The sequence below is a fragment of the Bactrocera dorsalis genome, chromosome 1 (assembly GCF_023373825.1).
Source record: "Bactrocera dorsalis isolate Fly_Bdor chromosome 1, ASM2337382v1, whole genome shotgun sequence".
NCBI classification, from domain to species: domain Eukaryota; kingdom Metazoa; phylum Arthropoda; class Insecta; order Diptera; family Tephritidae; genus Bactrocera; species Bactrocera dorsalis.
In genome coordinates, this window is record NC_064303.1 from 104,028,260 (window position 1) to 104,047,460 (window position 19,201).

The 19,201-nt window shown below is 31.8% G+C and overlaps 1 protein-coding gene across 1 annotated transcript in view; it reads right to left on the minus strand.

Annotated features, from left to right (window-relative positions):
* Positions 1-14,986, minus strand: part of LOC105231247 (uncharacterized) — a 195,721-nt gene extending 180,735 nt beyond the window's left edge. The window contains exon 1 of the mRNA XM_049455526.1: positions 13,074-14,986. The gene's annotated coding sequence lies outside the window, so the exon portion shown is untranslated. The remainder of the gene's footprint in view (positions 1-13,073) is intronic.
* Positions 14,987-19,201: the final 4,215 nt, after the last annotated feature.

Below are 19,201 nucleotides of genomic sequence, written 5' to 3' on the forward strand. Positions count from 1 at the left end.
TTATAAAATGTAACAAAACTGCTAAAAGTTATAACGAATATTGTATTTAAAATTTTAATGATAATGGTAATTGTATTGGTGAAGGTTATCACATGAGTAATGGTAATCCTCTCATTTGCAAATAATATTTCTAATAGCAGTAAGAACATAAATTGTATTTAAAAACTAAGTAATGTAATGGTAATGGTAATTGTAGTGGTAATAATGATAATCGGAATGTTAATTATATCAGTAGTGGTTATGATCTCAGTAATGGTAAGGGTAATCATAAGAGTAATTATAATGGTAATGCTTATCATATTAGTATTGTTAATCATATCATGGGAAAATATTTCTAGTAGAAGTAGCAACATAAATTGTATTTAAAAATTAAGTATTGTATTGTATTGTTAATTATATCAGTAATGGTTATCATATATGTTTTGGTAATGGTAATGATAATGGTAATTAATATGATAACCTAATCAGGAATAGAAATTTTAATCGTAATGGTAATTATAACAATAATGTTTACCCGACAAGTAATGGTAATGGTGTTCGTAATGGTAATTATAAAAGTAATGTTTATCATATCAGTAATGGTAATTCTAAAGCAGTAATGTTATTCTAAGCAACCTTAGGAACATACCAACTACCATTTTGCCACTTAGAAAGGAATTATGTTTACATTTGTAGTTGTAATGAAAGTTCTAGTATTGTTGGACTTACATCACAAGTTTAAGAATGCTGGAAATTATATTTAAAACGTGAATTGAATTAGTAATCGCAAGGCATGATTTGAATTACCATGTAATATTGGCAATATTAAGGTTATTTATATTAATTACAATGTAAATATTGTCTTATCGCTAATTCCATTTGTATTTTTAGGTATCTATTCTGACCTTACAATATATTATTGAGTAATGAAAATCATTTAAATTGTCTAGATAATTAAAGTGCAGCCAATTAAATATACACTGATGCATAAAGTAATGCTGAGATAATGCCAAAAGCGATTGTAATGCGATTAATAATGTTATTTTTACTAGTCAAACTCTAATGGGTCATTTATAATAATTACTATAATGATATTCAGTGAGTTTTACCACGATTTCTTTAATTAATAGTATTTAAATATTCTTGTAAGCATTTATGCCGTGAGAAACTCAAAAGTACTTTGCAAATCTAATTACTTCAAACCAAAGATTCAACGATTGTAAACCCGTTTGAAAGCCAAAAATAAACTTAGCACCTCAAAATCACTAAATGCCAATATTGCTTAGCGCTGGCTAACTAAATACAAACGAAAGACTTAAGCAACAAACTTGTTTGCGCTGTTAGTGCACCGCTTCGTGGCTAACGTCATCGCGCTGCTGTAAAAGTAGTTCAACAGCAATGGACGAATTTATTAGCTATTGACCGTACAAAATTAACGACTCAATGCCGTTTTCAGTTGCAGCGGGCAAACGACTGCGCTGCCAACAGCAACAACACTACACACCGCCACATGACATAATCAGGGTGGGCGAACTCTGCGCTTTTTGAAGTACGAAACATACTTTACAAGCGTTAACGTCAATATTTTTGTAAATATATATAAGCGAGTAGTGCCATTCGTGCGGGCAATAGCAACAAATAGAGCCGCCAAACTAAAAACTGGTAGAATAAAATGGAAAATAAATCGAAAGAGACAAAAGAGTGGCTTTGAAAAGATGGCGACAAGTTGGTTGGCTAAAGTCAGCAGCACGAAAACAAGTTGACACATAGAAGAACAGACGGCAAGACAGACCGAAAGTTAGACGCAGAACGATAGACAACAACAAACAGGCTAGCTGACTTGGCAGAGCGACTAACTGACTCACTGCCGGACTGGCTGTCCGGTTGGCTGGCTGACTGACTGATTGACTGACTCCCTGCATGACTGTTGTTTCTGCGCAGGCACGCAGTGCGTGGCGCAAAGCCGTTAATATGAACGATAGGCGGCGCAGACTCTGAATAATTGTTGTTAGGCGACTGTGGTGCGCAGAATTGTCGCTTAAGCGGCTTAAATATCAATGACAACAAAAATACCAAAAAAAATTAAATAAAAAAAATCGAAAAATCGAACACGAGCATTTGGAGACATTTGAGCCTATCGCGAAACAACCGCAGACACCGTTAATTGGCCGACAGTTTGGCAAACTACTTGAAAATCCGCGCACACACACACTCACACACATACAGGCATTGCATGCATGAAAGTAGTCAAATTAACGAACGTGTAACGAGTCTGTAAGGCAAAATCAGCAATAACCAGTTGCCAACAGGTATTAGTGAACAGTTATAGTTCGCTGACGTATTGACCGGCCAACAAAGTAGTATGCTAGCGACCAGGTTAGCGGCTAATAGGACGCGGCACACACACACACTTATGCCTACAAATACACTTGCAATTGCCTGTATAGGCATTTAGCGGCAAGTAGATAACGAGTAATGGCTGGGAATGCGGCAAATCTGTGGCACTGCCACATTATGCCAGTTGGCTGCCGCACTGGCCGTGCAATTTGTGTTGCACTAAATGTGACTCATAAATTTTTTCGTGGCATGTGTTGTGCCATGTTGCTGCTTTGTAGCAATTTTGTTGCTTGTTTACGGCTTTTCTTTTTCACTTTTTTTATTTTTTCCTTCGCTTTGCCTTCACTTGCTGGCGGTAGGCAGCCAGTAGTCGGCCAGTCAGCCTCTTTTATAAGCGCCAGATTACTTATAACGTGTAGCGCTTAAGTGGCTTAAGTAAAGTGGAGACTGTAAAAATTGCTAAGCTGTTGATAGCAAAAAATAAATAAAATTTAAAAATCGCGCGGCTTAAAAGCTGGCTGCATGACGTTGAATATAGAAATACAATAACAAAAAAAATAAATAAAAACTTAAAACCCCGTGAATTAAGCGCTTTTTAAGTGGTTGTTCAAAATTCAGGGCCTTCTGGCACATAAAATGCAGTATTTTGTGGAAAAATCGCAAGCGTGTAGTGGTTGCAAGCGTAAAATCGTGAACAACAAATTTTGCATACAAAAGTGGCAACTGTTGTCAGCATGCTAAGCAGCAACGATGATTAGTTGTCAACTAAGAAGAGAGGAAGTTGTTGAGGAGTTTAAGTGTTTAAGTGAGTATCAAAGTACTGTATTAAAGAAATATAAATTTTATAGTTATTTATTACATTTTTAAATTCTTTTTTTTTTTGTTATTTTTTACTTAGAAATGATTTTCGATTTGTTTTTTGATTTCGGGATTAGAAAATAGTCATTCCGAAATTTCGGGTTTTGACAAAATAATTGCATGTAATAATAAGTAAATGAATTAATTACAGATATTTTTACTTTCGGGATCCCGAATTTGCAAATCCCGAAATTTCGAGAAATTATGTTTTTTTGTTATTTTTTTCAAAAAAACTTGTTTGGAACTACATTTTAATTTTTTTCTTACAGGATCCCGAAATTTCGGAAATTATAATTTTTTTGTTATTTTTCAAAAATTTGTTTGAAAATGGTATTTGATTTTTTTTTATTTCCGGATTAGAAAATGATAATCCCGAAAATTCGGGATTTGACAAAATAATTGCTGGGAATAATAAATAATTAAATAACTGAATTAATTTCAGCAATTGGTTCTCTTCGGGATCCCGAATTTTTAAATACTGAAATTTCGGGGTTGAAAAATTGTTTTAGCGTATTTTCTTATACATACTGTGGAATATCAAAAATAATAAAATTTTATTTAACATTTCGAATTTTTCGAAGTGAAAATTCCGGCACCGATAATGCGTATATGGTTTTTTATTGCTCTTATGGAATGGCAAATAGCTCTCATAGCATAGCATACCATAGCGCTCATAGTCTTAAACTAGAAATGACTTTCTTTCGTAGAAATAATCGGTTTTCGCTGCGATAATATTTTTCCTTAAGAGGAAATCCATTTCTAATGAGAAAAATTATTGACTTGCTGGCTTAAGATACCCTGTTGTTAAAATTTTATCGCAGCATCTATAATATCGAAAATAATTATTATATTTTTAACAAGTACACCAAGTGCCATAACAAGTCTCAATTAAAATATATATCTTTTTCAAACTTTTTTCTACTTAGGCTCGCTATTAATGAAAGAACAGCAGCATTAAATATTAGACTTTTTGTCAGCGCAGGTTTCATTATTTTCCCATAATACGCTTAGCAGAATTATTATTTTTTAATTGAGATAAAAAAAACAGCTTTGCGCTGTTGGATATCGATAGCCGATTCAATATCCAGTTTTTTGGCATTCAAAAAGTCGAAATTTCGACAAGTCAGCGGCGTGCAGCGTTGGACAGCCGGTTTGGTCCAAACCAGCGAAATAGCAATAATGAACGCGAATGCGGTGTGCTTAAATGACATCATATGGTGAGTTTTATTATTTTTATTTTATTTATTATATTTTATGTGTTTTTTTGGGTGCAAAGAAGTCACCACTTATTTTTGGCTTTGCAGTTTTAGCTTGTTTTCCGATTTCAATCTGATTGTTGGCTTTGCTTCGTGCACTAAATGTTTTTTTATATATTTTTATTTTGGTTTGGGGTTTTTGGTTTTGGTTTTTGACCAATTTTACCGCTGTGTTGGGCCAAAAACACAAAACTGGTAAATTCACTTTCGCTTTTGTATCACTCAAAGACCCCAAAATGGTTTTGGGCAACTGCGGCTGTTGCTCGTGCAGCTCGTTTTGTGTTTCGCCTGCAGTTCTTTGTCAGTTCTAAGAACACAGTTAAATATATTTCGGCAATTCATTGCTTGTTTTTGGCAGATTTTACAACTGTTTCGTCTGCATTTAGGGAACGAGAATAATTTATGCAATGCCAAGCGCAGACTGACAGCATCGCAGCGGCCGAAAAGGGTCGCAAGTAAAAAAATCAAATAAAATAAAAACGAAATAAAAAACAATTTAGCACAGTAGGTATACATATAAGCGTATCTTAAGCACATCCTCACTGTCTGCGTCGCTTTTTGCATTCTGTATAATTCGCTTTTGTTTCCAGCCGCACCGCAGTGACCACAACTTTTTGGCTGTGCGCAGTTTTAAGGTCAACAGTGAAAGTTAAAAACACCGCATTGCAGTTCACACGCATATTCTTTTTGCTGTATTTTCGACTTATTTCATGCGCTGTTATCCCTCTTGTCTTACTTTGACCACAAAATCGTCGAAGTGTATATTTTTCGCTGTTTTTGCCGCGCTTGATTTGCATTAAATTGAAAGTAATTGTCAGCAAGACGCCCACCACTTGAAATACATTACGTTGCAGCGGTATTTTGGATTTGCGTATGGTATATGCATGTATGTACATATGTGCGCTGGTGACTGGTGACTCAACAGCCTATTAGTTGGCCAATCTGGCGCGGTTCAAACGCCTACAGGCAAACCAAAACGCCACATGTATGCATATCTATATAAAAATGGGGTTCAAATGTACATCAAAATCACATCATCATCACCATCATCATTACTCGCCACCAACATTATTCGCCGCACACAAATTATTTATTGAATTTTTCTTATTTTTTAAGACTTTCGAAAATTGTGTTCGGTTTTAAAGTAAAAAAAATAATAATTTTTTCTTTAGACTTAATTTCATTAGCGTGAATTATGGCTATTATTATTCGAAATTGGTGTTTCGCATATTTTTTTCTTGTATGTTATTTGCTATTTTTGTAATTTGGTTTTCAAAACTTGTTTGCTTACGTACGCTTTGACGCAAGTCTTTGCTTTTGGCTTGCTTTGTGTGGCTGCTTGGTGGTAAAAGGAATTGTCTAGTGGGCGTTTTTATGTATTTCAATGCTAACTTCATTTGTGTCTTTTCATATTCATGACTGTTATATGTAGTGAACTTACTGTGATATATTTTTGAACTGCTTATATTTCTGCATATGCAAGAAATGTTCACAACAGTTGGTCATAGTATAACTAAATGCCAATAGAATTCGACTGCAATTTTTCTTATTGTATTTGTTGAATATAGATATGTATTGAATTATATTGGAATCAATTTGAGTTGAAAAGTTTGAAAAATAAAATTCTCTTCTATTTATTGTCTCAAATATATGCTCAGTTTTGCTTCATATTTAGTATTTCTTCCAAAAAGACTTGTGCCATATTGTTTGTAATTAAAGACTTAAGCGACAAACTTCATTCGCATACATTTGTGAAGACTTAAGCAACGAACTTGTTTTCACGTTTTCACGTTTTATTTTTTTATTTTGTTTTTTTTTTTGTATTTATTTGGTTTTATTTTTTTATTTTTATTTTATTTTTTTTTAATTTAAATTTAATTGATTTAACTTTTTTTACTTTATTTCTTATTTAATTTTTTTATTTGCTTTTTGTTTTTTTTTTATTACAATTTTTTTTTTACCTAAAACGTGCTATTAGAACATAAAAGCAACAATAAAAACCAAAACAGCGTGACAAAACTGATGCTATGCTACCTGCGTCTGTATTTCGTAACAAACCAAGCATCAAAATGAACTTAGTCACCCTAAACTGAACGAAAAACGATTTTAAAAAATAATAAAAAAATGTAAAAAACAATAATTTTTTGCTGTAGCTCATTTTAATTATTATTTTTTGCGCCAAAACTCTCATTTCTTTTATTAAAATTAATTGATTTCTTAATTAAAAATTACTTATACGCCAGCATAACGATTTAAACAACGCTCAGATGTATAAAGCCAGCATTAATAAAAGTCATGAAAGCAATTAAAACACACAAGCACACACACATACATTAATAAATAATATTTTTTGCAAATTATTCACATTCGCACCGTGTATGCTGCAGGCTATTTGTGGAGCACAGCCACCACCTTCGCCTAACAGCCAAGTTCGCTGCTTAAGTCTAATGTTTTGTTTTTTTTGAGCCGCACAACATTCGCACGCATAGACAAGCCATATTTTATGTTTACCTGCCAAAAGCATTTATTAACAACATACACACATTTCGCATAATTAAATGCAGATGCTGCTGATTAAAGCCTTATTATAGTTAACGTGCAAGTGGCATAACGGTGCGCGCGGCGTAAAGTGACGGCAAAGAAAAGGTAAGAAGCAACAGCGTTTGAGTGTGTGTGTGGCTTTGGCAAAAGCGTTAACAAGTGGCGTAACGTTTGAGCTGCGAAGATAAAAAATGAAAAATTGCGAGCAAATAATCCAATAAGAAATCGCAAACAAAGAAGAAAAAGAGAAAAACATAAAATAAAAAACGAGTGAAAGTTTTGCAACTCCGCTGCTTTGCGCGCTTTCTTGCTGTACTGTATTTGTATATTTTTTAAATGCTTTTTTTTGTTTTGCAAAATGAATTTTGCAGTTGTAAAACCTATCAGCTTCATGGCTGAGAAGTGATACAAGCAACTTTTAGTAAAATTTTGGTGTAAATAGCGATGGCATTTGAAAGTAGAAAATTGAAGGGGATATTGGTAGGAGGGAGTTTAAGAGCACTTCTTCTATATACTTTTGATAACAACCACATTTTTTGAGTTTTTTGGTAAATTTTGACAGAAAATTTATTTTTTTCTTAGCTAGAGGTACAGTGGCTGTCTGACGACGCACCTAGGCCTTCGGGAGAACCACTGTGAAACCATCAGTAGTAAAATCTCCTCACTCTACATCCTCTAGAATGGTCATTATATGTTTATTTTTCTTAAAAAAATAGCCTCAATTCAAGAGAACGTCATGAAAGTGAAGCCTAAAAATTTACTATTTAAAAGCATAAGGAACTGGTTATATAATCTTAACGTCGCTGTTTTTTCGGTTTTCGGCACAACTGTATTTATTTAAGCTACAGAAATTGAAAGCTAAAAGCGTGAATAAATAAACAAACAGACAATTGAAATGAAATTAACATTGCCAAGCACTCCAACGAGTGTATGACAAAAATAATAAATAGGAAATAGAAGAATTGAAGCACTCGAAAAAATAGAAAAAATAACAGAAAATAGGAAACTTTAACAAAAGTGATAAAATAAGCAAAATAAATAAAATAAATGGTATATAAAGAGAAGGAAATAGAAAATTTGACAGTAAAAAAACTTCGTGGTTAAAGCTTTGAAAAAAAAAATTAAGAAAAACAAAAGGAAATAAAATTCTGTTAAGAAAAAAATATAGAAAACTGTGATTTAATGTAACAAATTAGATTATTATTATTAGAAAATAAAAAAATTTAATTATTAAATTATTATCAAATTATTAAATAAAAAAAAATTAAAAAAAAATATTTAAAAAAATATTTAAAAAAACTTGCAACATAAGGAAGTGCTCAAACCAAAAAAAAAAACAAAAATAGCAAAAAATATAACTGTTTGGTCTTCTTCTTGAAATGTTTATTAAAAAAATAAAAAATATTTTTTTTGTGTAAAATATTTTTTTTTGTGTTAAAATAATTTTTTTTTAACAAAATAGTACATTTAAAATAATTTTTTTTTTAAATAGTATATTTCGCCAAGAAATTCATGAAAGAACAGCATACTATATATGACTTTTTTATTTTAAATCTTGTATTTTTTTTTTTTTATTTTATATTAATATATACAGTATTTTTCTTTATAATTTTTTACTATATATTTTTATTTACTTATTTTTTTCTTAATTTTTTATATCTCTCAATTCTGTTACGATCTCTATTTTGCCACCCATCACAAGCGCCAAAACTGACCCAACTTGCAGTGCCAAGTGCAGCGCGCTGTTTGAGTTTATTTCCCTTTATTTTTTTATTATTTTTTTTTTTTATTTTTGCTTGCCGCTACAAAGCAATTGCTGCTAATGCGCGCTGTTCATATGCTTTGCAGCAGCAGCAACATCTTCGCGTGGCATTGCCGTTGCGGACGCGCTTGTCACTTTGCCGTTTCACTGCTTTGCCTTTTGTGTCATTTTGACAGTCGTCGCTCTCGTATATTTCTTTTCGTAGCTGCAAAACAGCAAATTTTATGTAAAGTGTGTCACGACGCCACTTTGTCAACGACTTTAATGAGCAACAAAAAGCTTAACTCAGTCAAAAGCAACATAGCAGCACACACGACAAACAAACAACAACGAAACAAGCAAAAACTGTGTGGGCACCCTAAAAAAGCACCTCAATACCACAAGTACGGGTATGTTGTTGCTTTGTTTTTCTATCCGCCAAAGGCCTGTCATAATTTGGATTCAATATAACATCTTCGCAGCCTTTAATGCTTTTGCATTGAAGAGCACAAACAAACAAGCACACACAGGCGCACAGCACTCGCTGCCTTCATATTGTAATTGTTGTTGCTTTTTTGTTATTTATTTATTTGTCTTTTGCTAAGTGTTCGAAGTGTTGAAAGTGAAACTTGGCTTTTGTTTGCCGTTGTACGTTTACTTTCAGCTGTCACTGTTGATCTTTGCTATTTTTTCGTGTCAAAACAGTTGCACAAATCCAAGCAAGTGACAAGTAATAAATAATACAATTTGTTATTAGTTATAGCGCTCACTTGGCGCAGCCTTCAGCTAAGCAATTTGCAACAAACTTTCATGTTTTGTCACATGCTGTTATGTTTGCTGTTGTGCAATGCAGCGCTCAGTCAGTTGAAAAAACATTGTTTATTTATGAATTAGCTGGACAAAGAAAGAGTAAAATGTATTTGTTACTCTCCTAAGCTTTCTACAAATATTGATGACGAGTTGATTTTTATTGAAGAATTAATTTTATTTCATTTTATTTTTGTATCGAAAAGCAATAGACTATTACTTTTTATTCGTTTGAATAAAAATATGGTTAGTTTCAACCAGAAATTTTAAAAATACCTATTTAACATATATATGAACCAGGTGTGTTAAAAAATAACAAAATTTTCCTTTTGAAAAAAAAAATGTCTACATTAATGTTGTTGCCTCAACATTTGTTATTATCTACTTATGCAGGCGTCTTCCAATCGTCTAAACACTACTAAGTTTTAATTTTTTGGATAATCTTTCAGCAGTTTTCTTGTATCATTTAAATTCTCAGAAAAATTAAAAAGCCACACGGTGCTATACCGATCGTATATGGAGGCTGAGATATCGTTAGAGTTTTTTTGGTCAAGAATTCATGAAAAATTGTTTGATACATTTCTTTTAATAAACGAAAATCCCCAAGCTCGTAAACACATGTCTAACCTCAACGGCGGGCAGGGTAACAAATAATACAGCTGAAAATTGTAACGTGTTTCAGAGACCAGTAAACCCGTATGTATAACTGAAATAGTTATATTTCACAATAAATTTATACGCATGCTAATAATAACCGAGATCTCTAGAAAATATAAATTGTATAGTAAAAAATGAGGCTGTTGTGAAATAGAACACAAAATTTCATGCCGGTTCTCAGCAAATGGAATTTTCCCTTATTGAATGAATTGAGTCATTTGATAAGCAGAACCTCTAACTAATATCTAGACAGTCACTTGAGCAACAGTAGAAACAAAACCACTTCATTTTTTTCATTGAAAAGAAAAGTAAAAAAAAAATATTCAAGGCTATCAAAATTATGTGCTTGAATACTATAGAAATATTTTTTCAATTAAAATATTAATTATTCGTGCACTCAAAAAAAAAATTACCTTATTTTTTTTTTAAATTTTTGGATATAGGAAAAACTCACACGGAGCCATAACTGAGGAATGTGGAGGCTGAGGCCTCATTAGAGTATTGATTTTTGGTTAAATTAAAAATATTAAAATTGTTTTGTATATGTGAAAATACATCAAGATATATTGAAAACCTTAATTTATAAAAAATTCGACTCTAATAGATTTTATTTTAATAAAATGTACAAGCTAGCTAATCATAACTTAGATGGCTGCTTAATTATTTTTTTCTAAAATGGGGCTCGAACACTAAACCACTGACATTCAAAGTCCACATATTAATTTTTAAAATAATACCTACTTAAGAAATTTTAGATTCCAATCCGATAAAAGAACGAAATATTGTCTAGCTTGCATTGTCTAGTAATATTAGTTAAATTTCATTCTTTTTACACTAAAATAATTTTCTATTGTAATACAATTTATTATAACAGAAATAGGTTAATATATCTAGATAAAATTAAAATAATATTGTCAAGCAATCAAATAAAAGAGCAAAATTTTGTTTTCTTGTAACAAAAGGCCAAATTTTCCATACTTTCTCAAAAAAAGTTACTTTTAGAAAATTTGAGGAGGAAACAAATTTTAGAAATTATAAAAATTAGATAACAAATTTTCTTACAATTTAAAAAAAAATTCATAAACATTTTTCTTATCCATTAAAAAATGGAAAACATAAAAATTATAAAAAAATTTATACAAATTTATCTTATATATTCTAAAAAAAATTCTAAAATTTTTTCTTAAAAATTTGCAAAAACATTAAGTAATTTGTATATAAAAATTTTGGCTTGAAATGGTTCCTAGACCGTATAATGAACAATGATGTATCAAATTTTCTAATTTGCCAATAAAGGCCTTAAATAGGGAAAAATTATAAATATGAAAAATAAATAACACATCTTCGTTGGATATCAATTTTTAATTAATTGAAATAATAATAGAGTAAATTTGGTAAATTTCAGTATGCTGAACCATAATTTATTAATTTCAGACATAATTTTTTCTTAATATATGCTTTCAATTAAAACCAATATTTTGTTGCATATAGTTCTTAGGTACATATATTTTCGAAGAAAATTTTTCTTCGTAAAAAATTGGAAGAGGAAAAAATATAAAAATTATGAAAAAAATTCTTAATAATTCCTCAAAAAAATTTATAAAATTACTAAAAACAGAAAGTAATAATGTAGAAATTTTGGCTTCAATTAAAAATAATATGTTTTTTTGCAAATAGTTCTAAGGTGCATATTTTTTAGCAGAAAAATTTTTCTTCGTAAAAAATTGAAAGAGAAAAATTTTGTGAATAAGATCGATCCATTCACTTGCTTTAAAAAGTAATGTGTGTAATTTAATCGAATTCGGTAATAATTGTGGATAGAAATTATTAGCACTTCATAATAGTAACAACGTATGAATTAACTGTATTAAGAAAATATTGATGAATATAAATAAATATTAATAAAAAATAATAAAAAAATTGTCAGAAAAGTTTCCGTAAATTTTAATTCATTATTAATAATTTTTAATTTTTGAAAGAGTTTTTATATTTTTTAAATTTGAGTATTTAATTTATTATAAGTTTTTGTCTTTTTCATTTTCATTTCCACTTTAATTTTAATTTAGTTTTAATATGAATTTCAAACTCAAAATCAATTTACTTTTAATTTTAAGTTTCAGCACTCACTTTTAACTGTTTATAATTTATTTAAAAAACTGAAATCCATATTAGTGGTATTTAAAAACAAAAAGAATTTAAAGAAGACGTCAGTACTAATATATATATTTTTTTTAAATCGCCACTTTTTTTAATATTATTTTATTTATTACAGAAATATTCAACACTGAAATGTGTTTAATGAACTAAAAAAATTTATTTTTAAATAGGCAGGCACTTGTAAATTATATAAAAATTTTTGGAGATTTTAAATATATATTTTTTATATAAAACATTTGTGAAATCTTAAATTTTGTTTATATAAAAAATTTAAAAAGATTTGAGGTTTCAATTTTTTTTTTTTTGGTATATTTTCTCTTCGAATTTCGAAATTCCAAATTCATATCCTTGCACTGGCTGTGAAAACTCCAACTTAATATTTTCCTCCAATAGTTTTTAAGTCTTCAGAAAAAATAGTGCAATAAAATTACATTTTTCAAATAATTTTTGAAAACTAATACACTTAATAATGCACTCCAAAATGTTTTTTTTACTTATAATTTACTTCATATTAATATAATCCTTAAATGCGAAAAATAGCAAAATTTATTAAAATTTTTGCTCAAAAAATATTTTATTTTTTTTTATTTATTTATAAAAGCTTATACAATGTTAATAACATATGTACAACCTAAAACATGCAGCGCTAACTTCAGAGGCTATCAGCTGACTCAAAAAATAATTTTAATGCACCAATGAAAAAAATTAAATTAGTTTCACAAATCATAATTTTCACTCACCATAACTTTCTTGCAATCGAATCCGGATTTAATACATTCTGTCACCGGCCGCGCGCTACTCCACACACACAGCGAGACACACGCTTCGAGACACAGTTAATTCCAAATCGAAATCCAAAATCTTTGCTTGGAGACCGCGCACAGCGCTCCGACTATTACTTGAACACAAATTTTCTTAACTTTGCAAATTTTTGCTGTTGTAAATTTTTTGCACTTTATTTTCAAATTATTTTATGAATTTCTTAGTTGTGTTGTTTTCTATTGCTGTAGAATTGATTTGAATTTGCTCTTCGTGCAAATCGAAACTTTCACTGCAATTGGGAAGGGAAGGATGAAAAATTAAGAGGATTTATGAATTTCTCATTTAAATTCCAAACACCAGACACACGTTTGAACACAATTAACTATTTGAATTCGACGAACAAAATACGATTTCGCCGTCGAATTTCTGAACACAATTTAAATGTAGCTTTGCTTTGTTGCGAGGCTCAACTATTTGCAGAATTTTCAAAGAATTTCTCTATTTTATAGGCACTTTGCAGAGGAATCTTTCACTTTACTTGAACACTTTGAATGTATACTCCAGCGAATATATTATATATATATATATATATATGTATGTGAGTATTGGCAGTTGAGTAGGTATATATATGTATGTATGTATTTATATGACACGCAAACGTCCGTTCAAAGCAAAGAAAGAGATCCGCACCGTACGCGCGCCGTTGGCGAACTGAATGTACAAAGCTCCGTGGCACGGCGACGCACCGAAAGCTAAGCGCTATGAAGTCACCGAAGCGAGCAGCCAACTTGGCCAACTTAGTCAGCGCAGCGGCGGCGTTGACGGCAGTGTTAGCAGTTGGCTGTTGGCTTTAGGCGCTTGCAAAGAGCGCGGCGAGAGTGCAGAGCGCAACAACTTAGACGAGTGTGAGGCGACACAATAGCTAATGCTTGCGTATGTGTATATGTGTGTGTGGATATGCATGCGCGCTAGCGTGTGGGTTTAACGGTGTGTGTTTCTGCACTTGAGCGCACCTTAATCTTTTTCGCCACACACACACACACACACTTAGTATACATATTTGAAATTATATTCGCGTTGTCGGTGTGTGTGCGTGTATTTGCTATTTGCTCGTTTGCTGTTAGGCAATAAACGCTGCGCGCTGACTTCTTAGCCTACGCGGGCGCGCGCTCAACCCGCGCACCAAAGCGCACCAAACCTGTGGTCCATTTTTGGCCACTGCCGTCTACAACGACTACTACTTTTCGCTTCACCTTTTGCGGCGCCCACATCTTTCCCTATCAACTAGTACTATTTCTGCCTTTGCGCCTGCCTCTTCTGCTTCTCCGTCCATTGCTCATGCTGCCTCTGCATTAGCGCGCTAATAAAAGTCATTGATGTGTTGTTGATATTGTTGTTTTTCGTACGAACTAAAGTTGACTGCTTGCAGAGGCCGCTTGGAAATGGAATCGCTTAAGCGATATGTTTTTTTTGTCTGCCTTGGCTGGGTATTTTCGGCTGAATCAAGTTTATTGCCGCAATTTCTAGAGTAGGCTGTGGAAGGTGGCGACGGCTGCGCAGCAGTTGCGGGCGGTGCGTGCGGTGCAGGCAGCAGCGTTTGGCTAAAAAGTCATTTATTAGCGCTACATTTGATCATCGCTGGCGTATTTGTTGGACATCTTCAGCACGCCCACCACTGACAACATAAGACTCCCACATAGCCGAAAGAAAAGGAATTTACTTGAATGAACGGTGCTTACAAGTTGGGACAGGTTGATGTTTTCTCGAATTTCGATTTTTTTTGACGATTTCTGACATGTGACTTTCCTTTGTATTACGCCATGAGGCGAATGACTGCTTGAGGTCATCTTTTGTGGAATTATTGGCTTTCAATTTCACAATTTTGAGTAATTCGTAAGTGAATTGAGCAAAAAAAAATGTTTTATTGATGGAAGTCTTTAAATTGAAGAATTTATAGAAATTTTTATTTTTATTTTAATTTTACTTTTACTTTTAATTTTAATGTTAATTTTATTTTTTTTTTTTAATTTTGATTTGTGCAAAATTTCATTTTGATATTAACTTTAATTTAATTTAGTTTTAATAAATAAATTTTAATTTATATTTTAATTTAATTGTGATTTTATTATTTTGATTGTAATTTCGATTTCGATTTTAATTTTAATGTTAATTGAATTAAATTTTAACACATCTTTATTTTAATTTTAGTTTTAATTTTAAAATAATTTAATTTTAATTATACTTTTAATTTTTACTGTAATTTTACTTTTACTTTTAATTTTCATTAAATTTAAATTTTACTTTTCGTGATTATTATAATTTAAATTTTTTAAATTTTAATTCTGATGTTAAATTTTAATTTAAATTTTATATCAGTTTTAATTTTAAAATAATAAGATTTTAATTTTAATTATTAATTTTTTATTGTAATAGTACGTTAATTATAATTTATATTTCAATTTAATTATAATTTTAGTTTTAATTTTATTTTGATTGTAATTTTGATATTAATTTTACTTTTCATAATAATTGTTATTTTAATTTTATTTAATTTTAATTCTACTTTTAATTTTTATTACAATTTTAAATTTATTGTAATTTATTTTTAATTTTAATTTTGATTAATTTCAATTAAAATCTATACATATTTGTTTGTAATTTTAACTTAGGTAATTTAAATTAATTTAATTTTTGTTTACATTTTAAGTAATTTCAGTTATTTGCATTTCATCATTAACTTCTTAGAAAGTTCGTATGGAACTTTCAAGTACCGTTCTAGAAGGCTCCAGAAAGCAGACACTCACACTCTTCTACCTCAGCTCTGCTAAAACTTTTATTGCATTAGTCATCATTGGTGACAACGTAGGCGCATCTTCATGTCTTCATATCAACTTAGTAAAACACACGTCAATGCAACATTATAAACTTATGAATATATGTGATATAGAATAAAGAAAACCCGTTGCTGCTTTTAGCATGGCTGCGCGGCAACAAAAGACTTAAGCGACAAACTCGCCATTGGTTGGTGCAAAATAATATGCAAATCTTCACAGTGAAAAGGGGAAGAGAAAGAAATACATGTAAAATTTGATACATTTCTATGATGAAGAACCGCTATGCGCGCCAGCTGCTGAGGCGGCTCGTATATCATGCACACATTAGTTGGCTTGGCTACACCAATAAGGAAGCCCATTAGACTTAAGCAACAAACCTGTTCGACTGGATGTGGTAATTTATTGCATTTTTGAATGCTGAAATGTGTGCTAATGAGTGGCTTAGAAGCTTTGGTTCTATTTTTATTATGATATATACATAATGAAAGATTTTTGATACAGAGCAAGCGTAGCAGCACAGAAGGAGGCTGAGAATGAGGCTGAGGTAAGCCAATGGTATTATGCATATGCTGTTCTATTTAGCATTATTTAAGTGTTTATTGAATGTTTATATGAATACTAAAGAATGAAGTTTAATGAGTGCTAATTTAAGCCTAAGGAGGTTTTTTTCACAGACTGACATCACATAAGTAAGTTTTTTAAGTAAAATTGTGTCAAAACACTACCCAATTCACCACGGTGAAATTCCGATCACAAAAAAATTATCAAAAAATTATTTCTTGTATTTTCTGTGGCTAAATTTGAGTTAAAAATTCTTAAAATAAATAAAAAAAAATAAATTCATAAAAACAAAATAATAAAACCACAAAAAACACAAAAAAATTTTTTTTGGTCACCAATTTTTCCACGTCAAAAATTGATTTTAGCATAATGAAGTCATTTCAACGCCTACTTTCCCTCCACAACAGTGTGATTGGCCGGTAATTTGAAATTTCAACCACTTATTCCACACTTTGCACAAATTGTATACTTAAATATTTATTTTCCCTGCCCAAAAGCACGCATACATGCACACAGAGGATGCGCGCTTCCTTTCGTCAAGCGTCACACAAGCGTCAAGGCGAGAACCCCTCAGCACTGACCATAAATTTCACGTACGTATGGACATTTTTCATTTATATGGCAGGTCGCCGGTGTACGTGCCACACATATACAATTCGTATATGCTACCGCAAAGTGTGTCCCTACGCCGCAGTGAAATAGTGAAATTTGCAGTCAATCGATGCGTGTAAATATTTATGGTGGTCATAATGATTTTTTATACAAACAATTTTAATGAAGCAACAAATTGCGCGTGCAACCCCCACAATTGCAGGCAGAGGCAGTAAGCAGCGATCAGCCGAAATACACATACACACGCACATGCATAATTGATGTATGCAGCTTGTAGCATGCCGCATAGGCTTAATGCAGCAGCGTCTTTTGGTGAATCAGCGGCGCGGTGGCAGCAACGGAAGACAACATCGCTGGCGTTACTTGGTACTGGGTGAAAATTAACAAGGCGTAATTAAAAATGTGCAACGCATGCATGACAATGAGGAAGCGCAGCAAAAAAGAAGCAGAGAAATCGTGAAAAAATATTAACCCAGTGCAGAAATTGAGTTTTCTCCTTATAAAATCACGCACACACACACAAACACAAACAGGCATTATGTAAAGTGAAATAGCAACTACCGCATGCCAAGCGCTGAAGGCAAGCTCACTGCTACCGCCGCGTAAGCATGTGCGTTTGTGTGCACCTGCGTGGTGTTTGGCGTTTATGCCGAAAATGCTGGGCTCACGCAATTTTCCCCCACTTAACACACCGGCCATGCGTCCATGCTGGGCGTTTAATTAGCACAAGCATCGCCGGACGCTTGCTTCGGTCCTCTGCTCATTTAGCTCATCATATTTTGGCGTTGTTGTGATGAAGATGTTTATCGAGCCGCGTAATTTAACATAAACCAACAGACAAAGTAAATCTTAATGTTTTGCTTAAGTAAATACAATTTATGCGTTGACTATTTGCGGGTATTTATAGGCAGGTACTTAGAGCACCCTTCGGGCGAAGTGCAGCGCAGTGGTGGCTCGACGCTCGCTCGGGTGACGGGCGTGGTCCACACGCATGCTGGAATGTTGTCGGCCTCAGCTGTTCACTGTCGCTAAAAGCTGTGAATATTCACTGGCATGTGCGATATTTAGGACTTTTAGTGGCAAATAGGTCGCTGCAAATACAATGTAGTGTATATATACGTATGAACGTATATTTGATATAGTAATAGTACAAAAATAATAATAATTGCTCTGGTGCTCAAAAAAGCAGCAAATTATTATCAAATTATGCAATAAAATTGTAAGTGTAAATTTCATTAGAACTGCGATTTGTGCTTGATAGCGGTGATGCAACCGGAAATTGAGAGAAGTTGTGGTTTTTTTAACAAATATATTTTTATTAGTATTGTTGTTGAGTTTTTCGAATGTACATATGTGTTTAGCATTTTTGATGTTTTTTCTCCAACAAACATTTTTTTTAGCATTGTTGACTGAAATTCCTACAGTAAAGTATATGTTTAGACCAGGTAAGATAATTTTTGAAAACTATAAAAAAAAAAACAAAAAACCGTAGTAAAATAACAAAAATTAAAGGAAAGATAACTCACGTACTATCTGTGCTCGGTAGAAGGAAATAGCGGGGCATAGTTGAATTTTAAGGTTCAAAAATGGTTTAACTGGATTTCCGGCACAACTACAACTCCTATAGAAAAAAGTTGTAGGGCAATGTTGTAGCTAATGAGAAGATCTACAAATTATGTATCAACATCTTTTTCACATAACCTCAAAATTTATGTGAAAAGTTCCAAAAACCAAGTTGTTGGGTTTTTTATTTTTAACTTGTACAAAAACAAATTTTCTATGAAAAATTTTCGTGTAAACTTTCCTTTTTGCCTCCATGGCATAATGATTTTTTTTTTCGTAAAAATATTAAGGAGGAAACCTTGTTTCAGCTTAGAATCGTAAAAGCACTAATTTTTAATCAAAATTCAAATATTTTACATTCTTTTTATATGTATATGTATTTCTGAGAAAATTCGATGAAGTAGTTTGCATATTTTTGATTCCATCAGAAAGTAGAAATTTTAGGCAAACATAAAACCCTTTACCTTTTTGAAAATAGCATAAATAATTTTTATACAAGTTACGCAATCACTTGTGGATCACAATAAGTAAAATAA